The 23358-nt window shown below is 46.8% G+C and overlaps 2 protein-coding genes across 5 annotated transcripts in view; both read right to left on the bottom strand.

Moving 5' to 3' along the window:
• Nucleotides 1-23358, bottom strand: part of LOC146869362 (keratin, type I cytoskeletal 14-like) — a 186612-nt gene that overhangs the window by 157472 nt on the left and 5782 nt on the right. The window lies entirely within an intron of this gene.
• The window catches only part of LOC146869363 (uncharacterized), a 31629-nt gene that overhangs the window by 7284 nt on the left and 987 nt on the right, over nt 1-23358 (bottom strand). The window lies entirely within an intron of this gene.

Raw genomic sequence — 23358 nt, 5'->3', positions numbered from 1 at the left:
TAAGAGGGTGTGAAGGTGGGCGTCCATGTGGGCGTCCACTTGATGATAATGGGTAGTTTGTCATAGTGTGGGTGGATACCTGGAGGGGGTTGCGTGATCTGCTGGAATTGTACTGGAACTTTGCCTTACTTGTGCTCAACTCGAGCATGACATGTAACTGACGTGGGTTGCTATGCAACCTGGAAGTCTGGAAGTGAGGCCTTCAGTGTCAGGACGACCAGCACATCTTGTATTATCTGATATCCGATGTCTGGAGCAGGGACTGATTTGTGACATAGGTTGCTCATCACCAAGAGCCGATGTGGCATATATTTCTTCATTTACTTCATTTACTGCAGAGGCCTTACATGGGGGCTATGGGCTTTTTACTGACGTGAGCTTTGCAATCTCACAAAGAGAGACAGTAAGGCTGGGCTCCCTCCTTGCAGATGGGTCGCGTTCATTCCTCCTTCACCAGGCAAGAATGTGGTTTCAGTAAGAGTAAGCAGATAACCGTGCTCAATACTGTCTCGGCACCTCGGTCGGGGCCCCTTTGGCTGAGGCCCAAGTGTGCAAGGCCAAGGAGACGTAGCTGCAGCTTTCAGAGCGTTCTGAGGCATGAAACCTCTTTTCGGCTCTGGCTGAGCCATAAACATGGGCTTCATGAAAATGCAGGAAAACATGATGAAAAACGTGTAGGCCTCAATACAGATTTGTCGTTTCTCTCATGGGAGACTGGATGATGGCAGGCCACGTTATAGCATAAGTAACATGACAGGAAAGGCCATGGAGGGGAAATGCATAGGTTACATGCATGCGCACATAGGCGTTGGGGGGCACATGGGGACATATAGGCCTCATAGATTTTTATTTTCCACACCTGAGGCAAAGAATGGCTAAGTCCCAAAACATCATTGATGCATCAAAGTGTTAAAAAATGCTCAACAATGGATTAAAATGAAAATAATTGAGTATTACAGTGGCCTAAATACATTATAAACACACAATGAATGAAACAGAATGACTAGTTTAAAAAATAAGTTCGGGGGGACAAGGTCACAGTTGTGTCCGAGGTCGTGGAACTCTGAGCTGGGTAAAAGTTCAACTTAACCCCTTGTGTGCCCATGACGAGCTGGACTCGTCATGGAGCACAGTCGCGCTGTGCCCATGACGAGTCCAGCTCGTCATGAGGCATTCCCTGGGGAATCCCTCTGGTGCGGGCACCAGAGGGATTCCCTTTCATTCAAAATAGCCTCGGGAGCTGGGAAAGAGCTTCCCCAGCTCCCGAGGCCCCCCCCCCTTTCACTGTAATGACGATCGGCGCGCACGTCGCACCGACGTCATTACAGTGAAAGTGAAACTGAAATGAGCCAAGAGGCTCATTTCAGTTTCACTTTCTACGTGCTCAGGGGGCTATCTCAGCCCCCTGAGCACGTAGAAAGACGGGAGAGGTATCGTTGGAAAGGGGAGAATCTCCCCTTTCCAATGGTACCCCTCCCCAGTGGAGGGGTAGGGCGATCCCCAAGCAGGGATCCACCCACTAGACACCAGGAATGGGGGAGCTGCCCCTTGGGCAAGGGCCTTTGCTTACCCCCAAATCTGCCCCCCCCCCCGGGGGGCAAAAAGCCCACTAGACACCAGGGAATTAAAAAACAAAAAAAAATAGGGGTGGGGCTGCCCAAAACTGGAAGGCCCATGCCCCCACCCCACCCCCCAATTATTACAGTCTTTCTGCCCCCCCCCCCCCCCCGGGTGGCAGATGGGGCATTGGCCCCTAATCTGCCCCTTCGGGGGGGCAGAAAGCCCACTATACACCAGGGATTTGTTTTCAGTTTGTTTTAGGCTGGGGGCTGCCCGAAACGGGCATGCCAATGCCCCCACCCACCCGCCACCATTACAGCCTTTCTGCCCCCCCCTGGGGGGCAGATGGGGCATTGGCTCCCAATCTGCCCCCCCGGGGGGGGGCAAAAAGACCACTAGACACCAGGGAATTTTACAAAAAATAAAAATAGGGGTGGGGGCTGCCCAAAACGGGCAGGCCCTGCCCCCACCCCACAATTATTACAGTCTTTCTGCCCCCGGGGGGCAGATGGGGCATTGGCCCCTAATCTGCCCCTTCGGGGGGGGGGCAGAAAGCCCACTAAACACCAGGGATTTTTTTTGCGCAATTGTTTTTAGGATGTGGGCTGCCCGAAACGGGCACGCCAATGCCCCTACCCTCCCCCCCACAAAAATGACAGTCTTTCTGCCCCCCAGGAGGCAGATGGGAGCTGTAGCCCCCAATCTGGCCCCCCCTGGGGGCGCAGAATGCCCACTAGAAACCATGGATTTTTTTGTTTTATTAGTGTAGTGGTAGGGGCTCCCCAAAATGGGCATGACAATACCCCACCCCCAGAGAAATTCCAGTCTTTCTGCCCCCCCCCGGGAGGGCAGATGGTGGCAGTGGCCCCTGATCTGCCCCCTGGGGGGGCAGAAAACCCAGTAGGCACCAGCGAGTACGCAGGCTTATTTTATGCGCGGGGTGGGGGCTGCCCAAAATGGTCATACCAATGCCCCCACAAAAAATAGCCACAGTCTTTCTGCCCCTTTAGGGGCATATCAGGATGAAACCCCCTTCCCAGATTCCCCCCTAGCGCAGTTGGCACGTAGGCAAACCTAGCAAACCTGTACATTTTTTTAAACTAGACACCGAGGGGAATCCTGGATGGGGTGACTTCACTGGCTCTCACCAGGTTCTGTTACCCAGAGGCACCGTTTTTATCAGGAGACCCGGGGGAACGCTGGGTGGTAGGAAATTTGTGTCAGCCCGGTGATGCCACAACTTTCCCACACAAAAATGTGTGAAAAAGGTGAATTTTTCAACTAAATTTGAGGTTTGCGGGGCATTCTGGGTAAGGAAACGTTAGGGGATCCACGCAAGCCATACCTCCCTGGAATCCCCCGGGTGTCTAGTTTTCAGAAATGTATGGGTTTGGTAGGTTCCCCTAGGTGGCCGCCGAGCACCGGGCCAAAAACCCAGGTGACCCCCCCCTTGCAAAACCAGGTCGTTTTGAGGTAGGCAATTTTCATGTCGCCTCAATACGTTTTGGGCCCTTGCCTGTCGCGGGTACTTGGGCCTCGCACACGAGTGAGGCACCGTTTTTATTGGGGGAACGCTGGGTGGTAGGAAATTTGTGTCAGCCCAGTGATGCCACAACTTTCCCACACAAAAATGTGTGAAAAAGGTGATTTTTTCAGCTAAATTTGAGGTTTGCAGGGCATTCTGGGTAAGGAAACATTGGGGGGCCACACAAGTCACCCCATCCTGGATTCCCCTGGTTGTCTAGTTTTCAAAAATGTATAGGTTTGCTAGGTTTGCCTGGGTGCCGGCAGAGCTATGGTTAAAAAACTACAGCTAGGCACTTTGCCAAAAAAGGGTCATTTTTCACAGCGAAATTGAGGTGTGTCCACGTTGCGTTTTGCACTGTTTCCTGTCGCGGGCACTAGGCCGGCCCACACAAGTGAGGTACCATTTTTCTCGGAAGACTTTGGGGAACGCGGGGTGGGTGGAAATTTGTGGATCCACGCAGATTCCAGAACTTTTCACCAGAGAAATGTGGAGAAAATGTGGTTTTTTTGGCAATTTTTTAGGTTTGCAAGGGATTCTGGGTAACAGAACCTGGTGGGAGGCAGTCAAGTCACCCCATCCTGGATTCCCCTGGGTGTCTAGTTTTCAGAAATGTATAGGTTTGCTAGGTTTCCCTAGGTGCCGGCAGAGCTATGGTCCAAAAACTACAGCTAGGCACTTTGCCAAAAAAGGGTCATTTTTCACAGCGAAATTGAGGTGTGTCCACCTTATGATTTGCGCCGTTTCCTGTTGCGGGCACTAGGCTGACCCACACAAGTGAGCTACCATTTTTCTCAGAAGACTTTGGGGAACGTGGGGTGGGTGGAAATTTGTGGATCCACGCAGATTCCAGAACTTTTCACCAGAGAAATGTGGAGAAAATGTGTTTTTTTTGGCAATTTTTTAGGTTTGCAAGGGATTCTGGGTAACAGAACCTGGTGGGAGGCAGTCAAGTCACCCCATCCTGGATTCCCCTGGGTGTCTAGTTTTCAGAAATGTATAGGTTTGCTAGGTTTCCCTAGGTGCCGGCAGAGCTATGGTCCAAAAACTACAGCTAGGCACTTTGCCAAAAAAGGGTCATTTTTCACAGCGAAATTGAGGTGTGTCCACCTTATGATTTGCGCCGTTTCCTGTTGCGGGCACTAGGCTGACCCACACAAGTGAGCTACCATTTTTCTCAGAAGACTTTGGGGAACGTGGGGTGGGTGGAAATTTGTGGATCCACGCAGAGTCCAGAACTTTCCACCAGAGAAATGTGGGGAAAAGGTGTTTTTTTTGGTAATTTTTTAGGTTTGCAAGGGATTCTGGGTAACAGAACCTGGTGGGAGGCAGTCAAGTCACCCCATCCTGGATTCCCCTGGGTGTCTAGTTTTCAGAAATGTATAGGTTTGCTAGGTTTCCCTAGGTGCCGGCAGAGCTATGGTCCAAAAACTACAGCTAGGCACTTTGCCAAAAAAGGGTCATTTTTCACAGCGAAATTGAGGTGTGTCCACCTTATGATTTGCGCCGTTTCCTGTTGCGGGCACTAGGCTGACCCACACAAGTGAGCTACCATTTTTCTCAGAAGACTTTGGGGAACGTGGGGTGGGTGGAAATTTGTGGATCCACGCAGAGTCCAGAACTTTCCACCAGAGAAATGTGGGGAAAAGGTGTTTTTTTTGGTAATTTTTTAGGTTTGCAAGGGATTCTGGGTAACAGAACCTGGTGGGAGGCAGTCAAGTCACCCCATCCTGGATTCCCCTGCGTGTCTAGTTTTCAGAAATGTATAGGTTTGCTAGGTTTCCCTAGGTGACGGCAGAGCTATGGTTCAAAAACTACAGCTAGGCACATTGCCAAAAATGGGTAATTTTTCGCTGTGAAATTGAGGTGTGTCTATGTTACGTTTTGCGCCGTTTCCTGTCGCGGGCACTAGGCCAACCCACACAAGTGAGGTACCATTTTTCTCGGAAGACTTTGGGGAACGCGGGGTGGGTGGAAATTTGTGGATCCACGCAGATTCCAGAACTTTCCACCAGAGAAATGTGGGGAAAATACGTTTTTTGGGCAATTTTTTAGGTTTGCAAGGGATTCTGGGTAACAGAACCTGGTGGGAAGCAGTCAAGTCACCCCATCCTGGATTCCCCTGGGTGTCTAGTTTTCAAAAATGTATAGGTTTGCGAGGTTTCCCTAGGTGCCAGCAGAGCTAGGGTTAAAAAACTACAGCTGGGCACTTTGCTAAAAAAAGGGTAATTTTGCATTGTGAAAATGTGGTGTGTTCACGTTGGGTTTTGAGCTATTTCCTGTCGTGGGCACTATGCCTACCCCTACAAGTGAGGTACCATTTTTATCGGGAGACTTAGGGTAATTCAGATTTGTAAAGGAACTGTTATTACCTATTGACTTTCGATGCATTTCTGCCTTCCAAATGAAAGACATTGTGTAAAAAAGAAGTCATTCTAAAAAATGACTGATAATTCTCATGCTAGTATGAGTATCCCAATTTCGGAAATGTGCAAATATCTACTGTTTCTAAACTCTATATTTTGTTCCCATTTCAGAAATACATAGGTGTCTCATACCGATTTTTCCATGTACACATTTTTACAGAATAATTACTATATACCCGGTACATAATAAAAAACCATTGCAAGTTGCTGCTCAGTTTTTGGCTCTGGGTTCGTCGGGTTCTTGGTGAACCTACAAGTCCTATATATCCCCACATCCAGTAATGTCCAACGGATGTAACGGTATATTGCTTTCAAAGGGCTGTCAAAATTAGAAGAAGTTACAGGTGAAAACGTTGACACAAAAGGCGCTTTTTTTCAACAAATTTTCAATTTATCCTATATTTAACTGTTAGTTTCTATAAAGAAACCTTGATGGATCTACATAAATGACCCCTTGCTGAATTCAGAATTTTATCTACTTCTCTAAAATGTATAGCTTTCCAGGATCCATTATTGCTTTTGTACCCATTTCTACCATTAACTGGAAGGAGGGTGAAAGCACAAAAAATAGCAAAAATAGGCTATGTCCCAGAAAAATGCCAAAACTGTGTAAAAAATGTTGGGTTTCTGACAAAAGTCTGGTATCCCCTAAAAGCTGGGAAAATGGTGGTTTCAGCCCCACAAACCCTTTTTTGATAACATTTGCAGGGAAAACCCCAGATGCTTTCATTTGCAGCCCATTTTCCCATTCCCCCCCAAAAAAACTACATTTTGCTGTATTTTGGCTCATTTCTATGAGCCCTCCAGGGGAATCCACAAACCCTGAGTACCTTCAGAATCCCCATGATGTTGGAAGAAAAGGACGCAAATTTGGCATGGATACCTTATGTGGTCAAAAAGTTACAGGGGCCTCAGCGCGCACTACCCCAAATAGCCAAAAAAAGGGCGTGGCACACGAGGGGGAAAAGGCCTGGCAGCGAAGGGGTTAAGGGCCTTCCCCATGGAGGTCGAAAATGTTAATACATCAAAATCATTTAAAAACTATATAGGTGTAATTGCAGCTTTCTGAATGGTATATAAGTGCATTTGCACTGTTCTGTGTATTTCCAAAATGAATTTCTAACACTTTTGAAGTTTCCATGAAAGCGAAAAATGACTAAGTCCAAATACATCATTGGTGCATCATAGTGTCCAAAAAAGGTAAAAATTGGGTTAAAATGAAAAAAACAAAGTGCTACAGTTGCCCAATAGCATGCTAAACATATAATGAGTGATATAGAATGAATAGTTTAACAAAAACATTGAAAATTGTTATTTTAAATTTCAGGGGGACAAGGTCACGGAAGTCATGGAACTCCGAGCGGGGTAAAATTTCAGCTTTCCCCCCTTATGGAGGTCAAAAATGTAATACATCAAAATCATTTAAAAACTATATAGGTGTAATGGCAGTGTCCAGAATGCTATATAACTGCATTTGCACTGTTCTGTGTACCTCCAAAATGAATTTCTAACACTTTTGAAGACCCCTGAAGCGAAAAATGACAAAGTCCAAATACATCATTGGTTCATCAAAGTGTTCTAAAACGGTCAAAAATGGATTGAAATGAAAATAAATGAGTGTTAAAGTGGCCTTAGAGCATTATAAACACACACTGAATGAAACAGAATGAATAGCTTTACAAATAAAGATGAAAATTAGCATTTTCAATTTCAGGGGGACAAGGTCACTTTTGTGTACGAGGTCATGGAACTCCGAGTGGGATAAAATTTCAGCTTGCCTCCCTTATGGAGGTTCAAAATTGTAATACTTCAAAATCATTTTAAAACTATATAGGTGTGATTGCAGTGTTCTGAATAGTTCCCAAATGTATTTTCAGCACTTTTGAATAATCCCTCATCACAAAAATAATCAATTTCCCAACTCATCACCAGTGCTTCAAAGTGCCATAAAATGCTCAAAATTGTGGAAAATGGAAAACAAAGCATGGAACAGGTGCTTAATAACATCCTAAACAAAATGTATATCTCCATTTAGTTTTAAATCATTTAATAATAGAGTTACTTTTTCATGCATCACTAGTGATGCACACTAAATCCGAGAGGCATCACTGGTGATGCATGAGAGAAGCTCAACAGGCTCACTCACCTTTTTAGGTCGAGGACCGTCCGGTCTGCCGAAGGCAGAACCGGAAGTCGGAGATTTAATGTTTTGGAGAAGAGGGGCTTGCACCCACCCCTCTTCTCCCCTCTTCTCCATTGGCTGGCCTCTTGAATGCTGGCCAGCCATTGGAGAAGAGCTTCGTCACTCCGAACAGGCCTCGTCCTTTTCGGATTCGGGGGCGTGTTTTTTTCAACTTTTCTGATTGTCTCCTCCAGCCAATGGCAAGAGGAGAACACGCCGCTGCCTTTCTCCGAGGCATTTCTGCTTCGCCTCGGAGAAAGGCAGTGGTGTGCTTGTCTCCTTTAGAAAACCTTTAGAAAAAAAACAAGCATTTACAATAGATTTACATTTACATTTACAGCAGCACCAGGGTCCCTAAAACCAGCGAGCAGGACAGCAGCCTTTCCATGCACGTGGTGTGCACAGGAGTGTGGAAGGAAACGGCACACCATGGGGGAAGGGTGTGAGTACCGCGGACCGGCTTCGGTGGCAGTGAGCCAGCACTCGGGCCCTCTCTCCTGACGTGGCACTGCCACCACCAATGCATGGCGTATGTGTGATATCTAATTACATAGGTACAGCGCCTCCTCGTCTGCATAGCGCCTAGTAGATCATCCGGTGTGTGCTGAGACGGAGCGCCTTCTGTTATACACATAGGTATAGCGAGGTCTCGTCTGCATAGCGCCTAGCAGATCCTCCGGTGTGTGCTGAGACGGAGCGCTTTGTGTTATTCATATCAGTATAGCGCCTACCACCTATGGGGGGGGGTGCCTAAAGTAAGTTTTTTTTTTTTTGCATCTTTTATATAGCGCGAGTTCGACCCGAAGGTATTGGAGCGCTGTACATGAGCAGTGCACCGTATTTACATTACATATTCATGCACGGGGAGATGAAGTGATTGAGATGATTGACTCACTCTATCCCCCTCTGGTTACAACGCGCACAGCAGCACCAGGGTCCCTAAAACCAGAGACCGGCGAGCAGGACAGCAGCCTTTCCATGCATGTGGTGTGCACAGGAGTGTGGAAGGAAACGGGACACCATGGGGGAAGGGTGTGAGTACCGCGGACCGGCTTCGGTGGCAGTGAGCCAGCACTCGGGCCCTCTCTCCTGACGTGGCACTGCCACCACCAAAGCATGGCGTATGTGTGATATCTAATTACATAGGTACAGCGCCTCCTCGTCTGTATAGCGCCTACTAGATCATCCGGTGTGTGCTGAGACGGAGCGCCTTCTGTTATACACATAGGTATAGCGAGGTCTCGTCTGCATAGCGCCTAGCAGATCCTCCGGTGTGTGCTGAGACGGAGCGCTTTGTGTTATTGATATCAGTATAGCGCCTACCACCTATGGGGGGGTTGCCTAAAGTAAGGTTTTTTTTTTTGGCATCTTTTATATAGCGCGAGTTCGACCCGAAGGTATTGGAGCGCTGTACATGAGCAGTGCACCGTATTTACATTACATATTCATGCACGGGGAGATGAAGTGATTTGCCCAGAATCACAGGATGTGGACGCGACCCCGAGGCTCGAACCCTGGTTTCCAGCATCAAAGTCGGCAGTCTAGTTTCAGACCACATCCTCCCTCCAGGTCTCTCCTCCTTCCACCAAGTAGCTGCTCAGTGGCCCTGCTCAAGAGGTTCGGCGTCACACATGGATGTATTTTCACTTATCTACGACACCTCAAGGTGCGAACTCGACGACAGCCTTATCAACTGCGACCCCCCTCTAGTGATTAACATGAGAATGACACTCACATCTAGTGACAGCCAGAGACTAATCCACGCCCACTGTCTATAATGAACAATTGACAAGCGACGCCTTCGCCTTTCTTCAAGTCAACGCCTTGTTTTACACATACAGTGGAAACATTATAAACTTATGAATTTACGAGTTCCTTGCATGCATTTGAAAATCACTCAAGATAATGTATTTCCTTTTTAAAATGGTGAAATATACTTAAATAAGTGAAATAACACCCATAAAGGTAAAAAATACACTTACACCTTCACAATGCAGATATCACTGAATTACCTGCATGTGTAATAAAAAACTTTTAAAAGCCACCGATTTTTACCATTTCAGAGCTATATTAATGTTAAGTGATTTAATAGCAATTTAGTTATAAACCTCAGAAGAATGAAATGCTGAACAGTCCTTCCCAGTGTGTGACCTTCAGCTCACACCAGATGTCAGCAAGGAGCGTTCAACTGACTGAGACGTCTTGCCAGCCAGGAAGCTATGCCGCGGGAAGAAAGGGAAGCTCTTTAAAAATCCCAATTTGCTCTGGCTTTCCCGTTCTTCTGTGCGAAAAAGACGGAGAGGATAGCATAGCAGCTGGCGGGTGAAAAAGGGGACAACTGAGAGCTTTCAGAAGTGAAGGGGTATAAACACAGTCAGCTAATTAAATCGAGGGGTTATCTGAACAAGCATTTACAATGCAACGGTCTCGGCATTGTTAAAGTTAGAGCTATTGGCATTGCTCATGACATTTTTGTTTATGTTTTTATTTTTAAAACATGTAAAGAAACGGCATTGTTATTTACAATGTCAATAGCTTAATCAGTGTGTGTGTAGGTGGCTCTGTGTGTGGGTGCAAATGCAATAGGTCTCGCATTTGAGAGTGATTAAGCTATTGACATTGTAAATAACAATGCCGTTTCTTTAACCCCTTCGATGCTGCGCAGATTCCGCCGCTGTGCTGACGGAATCTTGCGCGGGCGTGGTCATGACGGAATGGTTCCGTCATGAGCACAGCTCAACCGTGGGTCATGACGGAACCATTCCGTCATGAGCACCGAAGGGGTTAAATGTTTTAAAAACAAAAACATAAACAAAAATAATGTCATGAGCAACGCCAATAGCTCTAACTTTACCAATGCCGAGACCATTGCATTGTAAATGCTTGTTTCCTTTTTAGGTCTCGCAGACCTGCGTTGCAGTGCGCATGCTCTGCTCGCTCTGCGAGGCTTTTTGTAATAGGGTAGATTTTCAGAAGGGGACTTGAAGACCCGCCCATCATTCCTATTGGCTGGTGTCATCGTTTATGCTAAACGCTCGCCATTGAAAACGAGGCTTCTTTGTTACCGCCCTGTCTCCTTTTGGGCTTGCCCATCCGGACTGGATTTTTCACTTGCGGCGTTACACTGTCTCCTTTATTAGTGGGTAAGCACTCTTTTGTGCTCATTCTGCTTTAGCAAGGCTGCTCCCGCTTCACAGGCCGCTATGTACCGTGCTATAGCACAGCACTTGTGTTTTTCTAATTGTGTAATTCTTCTTTTATTCATTTATTTACAGGTGCTGCGATTGTTGAAAAAATAAACAAATAGAAAAAAAATCTATTACTTTAATTTTGCTACAATCGCGGCACCCGCGCTTTATTTTAACATGCTTAAAAGTAAAGCGCAGGTGCCGCGACTGCTGCAAAAGTAAAGAAATAGAAAAACATCTATTTATTTACTTTTTCAACAAATCGCAGCACCCGCCAGTTACAGTACAACCACGTAGCTACCTTTTAGTCCCATGCAACTTATCAGGTGATTGACTTAAGTAGGTTATCACCTTGGTTTGATGACCAGGTTAAAGTTGATGTAAAGTTTGCCATTCTTGAACTCTCTTCGCGTGACACACGACGCCGGACAAACCATTTACTCGGGACCAGCCCACATACCCTGCCCACTTCTCTCAGGCGCGCGCAGATGCCTCGCGAGGCAGTGCGGGGGGCTCTGGCTGCACAGTGCGCCGCAGCTTGGTGTGGGACGGACTGTAGCAGGCAGCTCAGATTCAGGGCTCCAGTCTCAGGAATTCAAGCATAGCAAACCAGTAAGTTTCTTAGAAGTGGCTATTAAAACGTACCTGAAACATTGTATTCCAGAGAGGCAGCAAGCAGTGTTTATCTTGTTGACTCGCTGTGATACATCTGCCAGTTAAAGCGCTACGAGACCAAGTTATTGGCGGGCGGGCGGGTGCGCGCTATTACAAGTATAACAACGGTGTTTGCAGCATTACATCCGGAAACCGCCCTATCACAGGCCGAGCCTTCTGAGCCTCTCACGTGTTTGAGAATAAAAGTGCGTTTCTCAATCTCTCCTGCTCTGTTTATTTCCAGACTTTCAGCTCCCCATCCCTGGAGAACAACAGTAGAATGAGTCTACCCTGCCATGGGGCAATGCTTCTGATTATGTTATGTTTGGTTATATCATACACTGGACAATATTTGTGTCCCACACGAGTAAAGCCATCTCAGGAGAGAGGAGCGTACGGGCCGCTGCAGGAGCTCTGCTCAGGTTTGACCAGATTCTCGAGGCTTTTGTTAGTGACAGATGTGGTGTTCGCTGGTATGTATGTGTACTTCCTTTATGTCTTTTACCTGGAGCGTGGGGTGGAATGTGCATTGTTTATATCTTACATTCCAGCCAGGGAGTCAGTTGCTACTGGAGTCCTGAGCTGAAGGTTGTACTGCCTGGCGCTCACCTGTTTCTGCCAATAAACCTTTATTCTATTAAGATTATTCTGGCATTCCTTCATCATTACAATTGGCGACGAGCTGGGATAAAGAAAAGGCTGTGAACTTGGACAGCGTGGAACGATTTAAGAGGCACAAATTTAATTGCCGGAATTATTCGTGTGCAGCACTTTGTGTAACTGAATTACACACAGGAGGCGAGGATCGCGTTGTCGCGGGATCTTTGGTGATGTCGGTGATGTATGCGGAGTGAATTTCGAAAGGAATCAAGATCAAGGAGCAAAGTAAGCAAGTTACCGGTTACCTTGGAGACCAACAGCGGCATTTTTCGACCTGCCGGGTGCGAGGCTGGAACGCAGGCGAGGTTCTGAGTGAGTATGTTAGGGAGTAGTTGTACCTTGGTTAGAATGGGGTTTAGGTTTTGTGGATTGCTATTTTTGATTTTGGTTGCTGTTTTTTGTTTTGATGTTTTCCTTTTCAAGGGAGGGGGATGTGTGGTGTTCGCTGGTATGTATGTGTACTTCCTTTATGTCTTTTACCTGGAGCGTGGGGTGGAATGTGCATTGTTTATATCTTACATTCCAACCAGGGAGTCAGTTGCTACTGGAGTTCTGAGCTGAAGGTTGTACTGCCTGGCGCTCACCTGTTTCTGCCAATAAACCTTTATTCTATTAAGATTATTCTGGCATTCCTTCATCATTACAACAGATTAACCCTTTTCATCCAGTAGATAATTGGTCACCCCGGGGGTGATCGGACACATTAATCCTGCGCATGCCACTTGAATTTTCCTCGAGACCTCATTCGTATCACTCACTCACTGTAAGCAATGGAGTCTCATTCATACTCCTCCAATGTATATCTCACATGCAGACTGCATCCTAGTTCATCAAGCCCCAGTGCGCGCTTGAATGTTTAGGACAAAATGGGTTCTGGGCACAGGCAAAAGGCAACAAACTGCCAATTCACTCTTCTTAAACTGGGCAAGGTAGGACTAGGCATTTTGTGCGTGATATTTGATTTTATATTGGTAAAACAGAAAACCACACCAGCTGAGCTGAGCATGTTCTCATCTAGCACATAGACAACATTCTTGGAAAGACGCCATTGTAGCTTGGCAGGCGTCAAGTGTGAAGCCTTATCTCTGGTTTGTAGCGTAGTTAGTCCTTACTGGACAGCATCTTCGGGTAGTACTGTCACCACTCGTGGTCTGAGGCTTGGGTACTATTTCAATCCAGGTTATGTTCTGTGTGCTGTAGTCAGGACTTGTACTCTGGGGATTGTAAAGTATTTGGAACTCTGATATGGTGTGACAAAAATAATTACACTCAATAGTCTCTATGTACAGCCAGGACTGTATCTTTAAACACGCATTTGCAATGCAATAGGTCTCGCATTTACGCGAGTTTAAGCTATTAGCATTATAAATGACAATGCCTTTTATTTATGTTTTAAAAACCAAAACATAAATAAAATGCATTGTCATTTACAATGCCAATAGCTCAAACGCGCGTAAATGTGAGACCTTTTGCATTGCAAATGCTTGTTTAGTCTTGTGAATGCAACACCACGCCATAAGTTTGTCCCGGTGCCAGTTGCTGTCGCTCAATCTCCACTCACGTAGGTGTAGATTGTGCAGATTTAGATTGAGGACCCTGCCATGATACTGAGACAGGAGGTCCTCATGATGGGTTAACGTGATCGGAGGGCAGATGCTCAAGCCCAGATGTCCCAGGTACTACACTCTCCAAGCCCAATCTGAAGCAACTCATATGACCAGTACTCGGGCATTCCTGATCTTTTTCAGAACTCTCGGCAGGAGAGGCAGAGGCTGGAAAACATACAGACACCCTGTGTTCCATTTCAGCCTAAAAGGATCTCCTAATGAGATTCTTGAGAAACTCAAATGTGTTAAAAGTTAAACACTGCACATAATCAACCTTGGCAAAAGAAAATTGTCAGGGTTCTACTCGCTGTTGAAAAATGCTCTGCTCCACCTAGGGATGTAGCTGCTACTCGTAATCCGCCATACACTGTCTCCTCAGCACGTCCGCCCTGAAATTCACCGTCAGAGACACAGAGCCTCCTGACACAGAACTCAGGACCGCTGTCTGCCCTGCTTGTTGCAGTAGCATATGGCAGTGGTGTTATCTTTGAGAACATGTATCAGTCTCTCCTTGATGGATGGCAGGCAGGCCTACAAAGCCAGATGAACAGTCTACAGCTCTAGCAGATGGATATGGAGCCGACTCACCACCGGAAACCAGAGTCTCCTGATCCCCACGTTTCTTGGGTGACCTCCCCAGTCCAGCAGGGGCATGTCGGTCACCACCATCAGCTCTGGGTGTGGAAGAGAGAGGGGCCTGCCACTGGACCAATTGCGATTGAGCAGCTACCACTACAGATCTCAAATCGTCTCCTCTGAAACTCAGATGGAATCGGTCAGACTGCCTTGATGCTCATCCCATTGCAACTTGAATTTCCATTCAGAGCTGCCCTCTCTTTGATCATAGATCCAAACCGAATGTCCTACACGTGTTGCGATGGAGAGAAATCCCTGAACTCCACTGTATACAAGACTGCTCCAATGAATGGAAGCCTCTGCAAAAAAAGCCAGATGGGATTTCAGCTTGTTGCTAGTGAACCCCAACAATGTCCAGAGGTTCACCGTAGTCCAGAGATGGCCCACAATTAACTGTGCTGAACCTGCCTTCAACAGCCATTAAATGAATTACTGGAATACTGGTGTTCCTGACCTCCAAAGTTGGGCCCGGACAATTGCCATCACTTTTGTGAAAACCCGAGGGATGCTGCTGTGGCCAAAACTGAGCACAGCAAACTGAAAACACTCCTGGTTAATCTTGTACCACAGATAGTGTCCATGGGACCACAGGACAGGTTTCTAAAAATACGTGTCCAAGGACATCATTTAGTTGTAGACAGACAGGATCTGAGCCAGCATGCACATTTTAAATGCGTCCTACTCCAGGAAGGCATTCAAAGGCCAGTGGTCTAAAATACACTCGGGCAGCCATGCTTCTTCAAAATTAGGAAATAGGGAATGTAACAACTCCCTCCTCTTTTCACGTCAGGAACCCTCTCAATAGAATCTTTATGGTGTAAATGCTGCTTCTCTTGTAACAGGATGGACAAGAACTTGTAGGAAATGAGCTCTGGTGTTAGGGGGCATGGCAGAAAGAAAAAGTAGCACATAGTCATTTCAAACTATTTCTAATACCAATTAGTCTGATGCGATGGATTCGGGGGGGAAAAATTCTAATTCTGTCCCCCAGCGGTTTGACTTTACCCACCAAGGGCAAACTAAAGTGGTTTAGTGACCATTGTAGCAAGGGAACAGGAATTGTAGGACCGATACCTTTGCTGGCTTGCTGCTGAGTGGAGTGGAGTGCTTACTACTCTGTTTGTGAAGGATGTTTTGTCTATTCACCAGTACTCTGGAATAGCGTATAAACTTTCTGAACTGATACGGTCCCTGTTTAGCATGCGTCAAACGCACCTAAGAGCATGCCACAGCTCTACTGTCCTTGAAGCGCTTTTCACCGAAAAGGCGAGACCCATCAAAGGACATATCTATAAGGGAGGCATGTATGTCACTGGAGAATCCTATGGAATGCATCCACGCATGTTGATGAAGTACAACACTAGTACCTACTGCCCTTCCTAGGCAATCCATGGGATCCAGACCGAGCAGATAACATATTTCGCCATTCCATGTCACCCGTGAATCCTGTCAAGATCATAATGGTAGGCTGGCAGAAGAAAACATGCCCTTTGCAAAGCCTCAATTCTCTGTTTGGAGGAGTGGTTGGAAATGAGTTGCGATTCACATTACTGTTTGAGATGCATAATAAGGGCTCTCTGGAGTGGGATACTTGGCGAGGAAATCTGGGTCACTAGGTACCGTGTCTATGATGTCCGGCCACCTGCCTATTCACATGTGGGCAAGAATAAGGCTTCAACTAAGTAGCCATCAAACTATCAGTAAAAGCATTGTTAAAGAAAAGCAAAGACACAGATGTAGCTGGCCCCGGCTGTTAGGTGCATCAGAGAGAGATGGAAGTACACCAAAAAGTTTCAGCAAGTCTTTATTGAATACCTATCTGCTATGGGTTCATGATGACCTGGGAAACTCGTGGTACATCGAGATCAGCTGAGGAATCGGTTCTGTGGCCAAAGACCTTGAAGAGGTGCAACCGACATTGCGGTATCCTTGTGCCTTGGCTCTGGAGTCTTGAGTGGTAGGATAGAGTTGAGTCTCGCTTCACTTTCTTATAGTGTGCTTGGACTAACCAAAGGACTTTCAGCATGAAGTTGAGGGGTCATGAGAACAGACTCAGGGCCAGCACTGCGTCCATGCTGTTGAGCTTACGTGGGAGTGAGACCCATGTGAATGGCTTCTTCTTGTGTTCAGCGACAAAGCTTTGAATCCTGGTTACGGATTGCCTTTGAGTGCATGAGGATGCACTTAACACACACCAAAGACACACCTTGTGCAGGTCTGTGACCAACATCTGCTTCCTTTAGTTATGGCATGGCTTGAACTCTGTCATTTTGGGTGGGGACATGGTTCTCAAGCACAGGCATGAACTGTTTAGTAGTTATTGGAAAAAAACTGAAAGTTGGGAGCAGAGCTCTGGATCCACATCGGAAGGAGCAGAAAGAAAGTAACTGACATCAGTGCACAGAGGTGGCCCTTACGTACGACTCTGCTGGGGCAGTGAGGAGTCAGTGTGTAGCTGCATGGCGCCACCTAGTGGTGTGTGGGAGCACAGCTATGAAGAAATGTTTGAGGTCCTGTCGGGGGATTGGAGAGTATTCTTTGGTGAGGAATCTGCAATTATAATTACCCATCAGAAAAGGTGCTATGCTATTTTTGCAGGTCCCTGGGTTTTGTTGTACCCATGGTGGAGTGGGACTGTAGGAAACCTGCCTTTTCTGTGAGGTCACCCCAGATTTGTTGCCTTTTTCTGGACCCTATTTTCTGCTAAACAGGAACAAAGTGCCTGTGCTCCTCCTTTAAACATGGTTAAATTTGCTTATTCCTAATTAAGACATGTATCTTGCCTATAAGTCCCCGGTGTATGGTGTAGAAAAGTACACAGCGCCTGGAAGTTAAACAGCACATGTAGACTGCAGCACCTGTTATGCCATCCATACAAAACATGCCTTCAGACCTACCATTGTAGCCTGGCTGCTGCAGTGTAGACTCTGCAGTGCAAGCTATCAAAATAACCCTTTTCGACAGGCAAAAATATTTCTAAATCACCCCCTTTGTAGGTTTTATAGCCATAGCCCACGTGGTATTTAAAAGTGGAACATGTCCTTACAGTGGCAAGGCCACAGAAGCTATTTTTACTGTGGGAGGCCTGTCTGTCCTACAATAGAAACATAGAGCACAGAGTAAAATATAAATATTGCTATCCCAAGTTTAGGGCCAGCCAGGAAAATAATGAAACCTGTATTTTTAATATTTATTGAAAGTCCAATTCAATGGTAAAGCCACGTTTTAATCAAATGAAGGAAAAGTAACTATTGAAATTTACCATTATCCCGCCAGATGCTCAATGAGCATAATTTGTATTAGCTTTTGTTGCAGGGATTCTGCACATATACAGAACCACACGCAGGAAACCAGGACCTCGATGTATAGTGGTGTACCAACAACCCACCTTAGTGCCCGGAACCCCTATCCAACTAGCTATCGTGTCTCGTTTGTTCTCCGTACTACAGCGAAGCTACCAATGATTAGACATCCTAGAACATGTAACTCAGACTCTCTCAGTCATCGCGGGAGCAAGAACACTCTTTCGCCAACTCACCCATACTTGTCCACAACATGAGTAATCAGAGACACAGTATAGTTTAAAATGTTTACTTTAGCTAACGTGCTCTATAATGCAGTACACGAGCCAAAACGAGCAGCAATATGCATAAACTCAATATAGTGAGCATTGTTACAATTGCATAAAATATGAACAGGGATAGCATTATATAAAGCTAGTGGTAAAAAAGGCCTACTGTGCCTTGCCACCCTCCCCTTACTAGGAACTAGTTTCTAATAATTATAGAAGACCTCTGGGCTTTGTCAGGGGGACCCCATACCTCAGTGTTTAGATGTAAAGGTTACATCTCCGGACAAGCACAGCTCTTCTTCGTTGGAATGATTTTCTCCAAGTGCCTAACATGCATGTCATGCCATATTAAAAGCACTCGATTTTCAGTAGTGCAGCTGTGCCAGTGTTGTGTCTAAAATGCGTGGGACTGACCAACAGTAGATTAACGGAGCACATTGTTTTTTGACCTTGAACACGCGGTGCAGATAGAGCCTCAGAGTACAGCAAGAGAAGTGAAAGGTAGACGGTTCTCATGTGAGCGAGCACAAGCAGAGGAGTTGTGCAAAACAAATGGATGTAGAAATGTGTGCAAAAAGCGGCAACATGGCAGCCAAGCTTATAGTAACTTATGATAACTTAGCAATGTACGCAGTGAATCCATAACCTCACTACACTTTCCAGCAGCTACTTAGTCTGCGGGTAGCTTTTGATAAGGTGTAAAATTCCTTCCAGGAGTCACACAACAGAACACTTAGATTGACAGGTCAACCTAAATGTGCAGGGATTATTTCTGGAGTCCAGGGTGGGGGCTGCTGCCTCTCCTGTTGGCACAACAATATAAACTCCTGCCTGAAAGGCCTGTCTGAGGTACATTTAAAACGTTTGTGCTCTTGAAAGGAATCAAACAGGACCAGATCACAATTATTGTGTGTCCCCATGTCTAGCTACTGAATGGCCCTGCTTTCTCTTACCAGATATCGGTCTCATTTTTTGTTGTGGGTCCTGAGCCCGTTTCAAACTAGATTTTAGAGTTAAATGTGTGAGGACACTGATAATTTTTAAACTACACTCCGCTACATACCCCCAGTTCAGAGACCAAGTTTAGTGTGGCTAAACACTTAGGCCATATTAGAATTGCCTTGACCCACTGCATTTTATGACAGTTTGCAGTAAGGCAACAGGAACTGCTGGGTAGACTAGGGCCTGAGAACTTTTACTTCATTTGTTAGAGAGTGCCTGAGAGTCACCCCACCTACTAACTAGTGCCAACTATAAATGTGATGCTCCAAGACACTCGTGTCAGAACACTTTCTAAATCAACAGAAGATTAGAAGATGCCTGGGCCTACTGTCTGTGACTTTGGAGGAGCCCTGCAGGCCTGAATTTGCTCCCTCTTGCAACCTGGACAAAAAAGTAGACTCCAAGGGTCAGTTGGCTGGCCTCATGTTATGTCCACAGGGACACAACAAGCAATAACAAGGATTTGCAATGCAATAGGTCTCGCATTTTCGAAACTTTGTCCTATTGGTATTGTAAATGACAATGCCTTTGATTATTGCAGTTATTTCGAACATAAATAAAAGGCATTGTCATTTACAATGCCAACAGCTTAAAATCTTGCAAATGTCAGACCTATTACATTGCAAATGCTTTTTTTCCATGTCAGCAATGCACTGCACCATGCCATTATATATTTGTGCTGTTATTCAATTACCTTCAGTGAAATGATGGAACAATCAAACATACAGGGGTGTCGCCTGTAGCACCCAAGCGAACACATAGACATGGCAGTAGTACTGCCAATGGATATCAGGATGTGCAAAAGTGAAGGGTAAAGAAGACTGAAGCAAAAGAAGCCAAGAGGTGAAAAGCTGAAAACTCATGCGCAGCGAAGGGACGTGATGAGACGGCGATCCATGCAGACAGGGTAGAGAAGAATGAAGTAGAAGAAGCCAAGGAGGTGAAAAGCTGAAAACTCATGCTCAGTGAAGGGATGTGACGAGACGGCGATCCATGCAGACAGGGTAGAAGTCTGAAGCAAAAGAAGCCAAGAGGTGAAAAGCTGAAAACTCATGCCCAGTGAAGGGACGTGATGAGACGGCGATCCATGCAGACAGGGTAGAGAAGACTGAAGCAGAAGAAGCCAAGAGGTGAAAAGCTGAAAACTCATGCGCAGTGAAGGGACGTGATGAGACGGCGATCCATGCAGACAGGGTAGAGAAGACTGAAGCAGAAGAAGCCAAGAGGTGAAAAGCTGAAAACTCATGCGCAGTGAAGGGACGTGATGAGACGGCGATCCATGCAGACAGGGTAGAGAAGACTGAAGCAGAAGAAGCCAAGAGGTAAAAAGCTGAAAACTCATGCCCGGCGAAGGGACGTGATGAGACGGCGATCCATGCAGACAGGGTAGAGAAGACTGAAGCAGAAGAAGCCCAGAGGTGAAAAGCTGAAAACTCATGCCCAGTGAAGGGACGTGATGAGACGGCGATCCATGCAGACACGGTAGAGAAGACTGAAGCAGAAGAAGCCAAGAGGTGAAAAGCTGAACACTCATGCGCAGTGAAGGGACGCGATGAGACGGCGATCCATGCAGACAGGGTAGAGAAGACTGAAGCAGAAGAAGCCAAGAGGTGAAAAGCTGAAAACTCATGCCCAGTGAAGGGACGTGATGAGACGGCGATCCATGCAGACAGGGTAGAGAAGACTGAAGCAGAAGAAGCCAAGAGGTGAAAAGCTGAAAACTCATGCTCAGTGAAGGGACGTGACGAGACGGCGATCCATGCAGACAGAGTAGAAGACTGAAGCAGAAGAAGCCAAGAGGTGAAAAGCTGAAAACTCATGCTCAGCGAAGGGAAGTGATGAGACGGCGATCCATGCAGACAGGGTAGAAGACTGAAGCAGAAGAAGCCAAGAGGTGAAAAGCTGAAAACTCATGCCCAGCGAAGGGACGTGATGAGACGGCGATCCATGCAGACAGGGTAGAGAAGAATGAAGTAGAAGAAGCCAAGAGGTGAAAAGCTGAAAACTCATGCTCAGTGAAAAGACGTGAAAAGACGGCGATCCATGCAGACAGGGTAGAGAAGACTGAAGCAGAAGAAGTCAAGAGGTGAAAAGCTGAAAACTCATGCTCAGTGAAGGGACGTGATGAGACGGCGATCCATGCAGACAGGGTAGAGAAGACTGAAGCAGAAGAAGCCAAGAGGTGAAAAGCTGAAAACTCATGCTCAGTGATGGGACGTGATGAGACGGCGATCCATGCAGACAGGGTAGAGAAGACTGAAGCAGAAGAAGCCAAAAGGTGAAAAGATGAAAACTCATGCCCAGCGAAGGGACGTGATGAGACGGCGATCCATGCAGACAGGGTAGAGAAGACTAAAGCAGAAGAAGCCAAGAGGCGAAAAGCTGAAAACTCATGCTCAGTGAAGGGACGTGCTGAGATGGCGATCCATGCAGACAGAGTAGAAGACTGAAGCAGAAGAAGCCAAGAGGTGGAAAGCTGAAAACTCATGCGCAGCGAAGGGACGTGATGAGACGGCGATCCATGCAGACAGGGTAGAGAAGACTGAAGCAGAAGAAGCCAAGAGGTGAAAAGCTGAAAACTCATGCCCAGTGAAGGGACGTGATGAGACGGCAATCCATGCAGACAGGGTAGAGAAGACTGAAGCAGAAGAAGTCAAGAAGTGAAAAGCTGAAAACTCATGCCCAGTGAAGGGACGTGATGAGACGGCGATCCATGCAGACAGGGTAGAGAAGACTGAAGCAGAAGAAGCCAAGAGGTGAAAAGCTGAAAACTCATGCGCAGCGAAGGGACGTGATGAGACGGCGATCCATGCAGACAGGGTAGAGAAGACTGAAGCCGAAGAAGCCAAGAGGTGAAAAGGTGAAAACTCATGCCCAGTGAAGGGACGTGATGAGACGGCGATCCATGCAGACAGGGTAGAGAAGACTGAAGCAGAAGAAGCCTAGAGGCGAAAAGCTGAAAACTCATGCTCAGTGAAGGGACGTGCTGAGATGGCGATCCATGCAGACAGAGTAGAAGACTGAAGCAGAAGAAGCCAAGAGGTGGAAAGCTGAAAACTCATGCGCAGCGAAGGGACGTGATGAGACGGCGATCCATGCAGACAGGGTAGAGAAGACTGAAGCAGAAGAAGCCAAGAGGTGAAAAGCTGAAAACTCATGCCCAGTGAAGGGACGTGATGAGACGGCAATCCATGCAGACAGGGTAGAGAAGACTGAAGCAGAAGAAGTCAAGAAGTGAAAAGCTGAAAACTCATGCCCAGTGAAGGGACGTGATGAGACGGCGATCCATGCAGACAGGGTAGAGAAGACTGAAGCAGGAGAAGCCAAGAGGTGAAAAGCTGAAAACTCATGCGCAGCGAATGGACGTGATGAGACGGCGATCCATGCAGACAGGGTAGAGCAGACTGAAGCAGAAGAAGCCAAGAGGTGAAAAGCTGAAAACTCATGCCCAGTGAAGGGACGTGATGAGACGGCGATCCATGCAGACAGGGTAGAGAAGACTGAAGCAGAAGAAGCCAAGAGGTGAAAAGCTGAAAACTCATGCTCAGCGTAGGGACGTGATGAGACGGCGATCCATGCAGACAGGGTAGAAGACTGAAGCAAAAGCAGCCAAGAGGTGAAAAGCTGAAAACTCATGCCCAGCGAAGGGACGTGATGAGACGGCGATCCATGCAGACAGGGTGGAGAAGACTGAAGCAGAAGAAGCCAAGAGGTGGAAAGCTGAAAACTCATGCCCAGCGAAGGGACGTGATGAGACGGCGATCCATGCAGACAGGGTAAAGAAGACTGAAGCAGAAGAAGCCAAGAGGTGAAAAGCTGAAAACTCATGCCCAGCGAAGGGACGTGATGAGACGGCGATCCATGCAGACAGGGTAGAGAAGACTGAAGCAGAAGAAGCCAAGAGGTGAAAAGCTGAAAACTCATGCTCAGTGATGGGACGTGATGAGACGGCGATCCATGCAGACAGGGTAAAGAAGACTGAAGCAGAAGAAGCCAAGAGGTGAAAAGCTGAAAACTCATGCTCAGTGAAGGGACGTGATGAGACGGCGATCCATGCAGACAGGGTAGAGAAGACTGAAGCAGAAGAAGCCAAGAGGTGAAAAGCTGAAAACTCATGCGCAGTGAAGGGACGTGATGAGACGGCGATCCATGCAGACAGGGTAGAGAAGACTGAAGCAGAAGAAGCCAAGAGGTGAAAAGCTGAAAACTCATGCCCAGTGAAGGGACGTGATGAGACGGCGACCCATGCAGACAGGGTAGAGAAGACTGAAGCAGAAGAAGCCAAGAGGTGAAAAGCTGAAAACTCATGCCCAGCGAAGGGACGTGATGAGACGGCGATCCATGCAG

The sequence above is a fragment of the Triturus cristatus genome, chromosome 1_1 (assembly GCF_964204655.1).
Source record: "Triturus cristatus chromosome 1_1, aTriCri1.1, whole genome shotgun sequence".
Lineage (NCBI taxonomy): Eukaryota > Metazoa > Chordata > Amphibia > Caudata > Salamandridae > Triturus > Triturus cristatus.
Note: the sequence above shows the minus strand (reverse complement) of the source record. Positions and strands in the feature narration are given on the sequence as shown.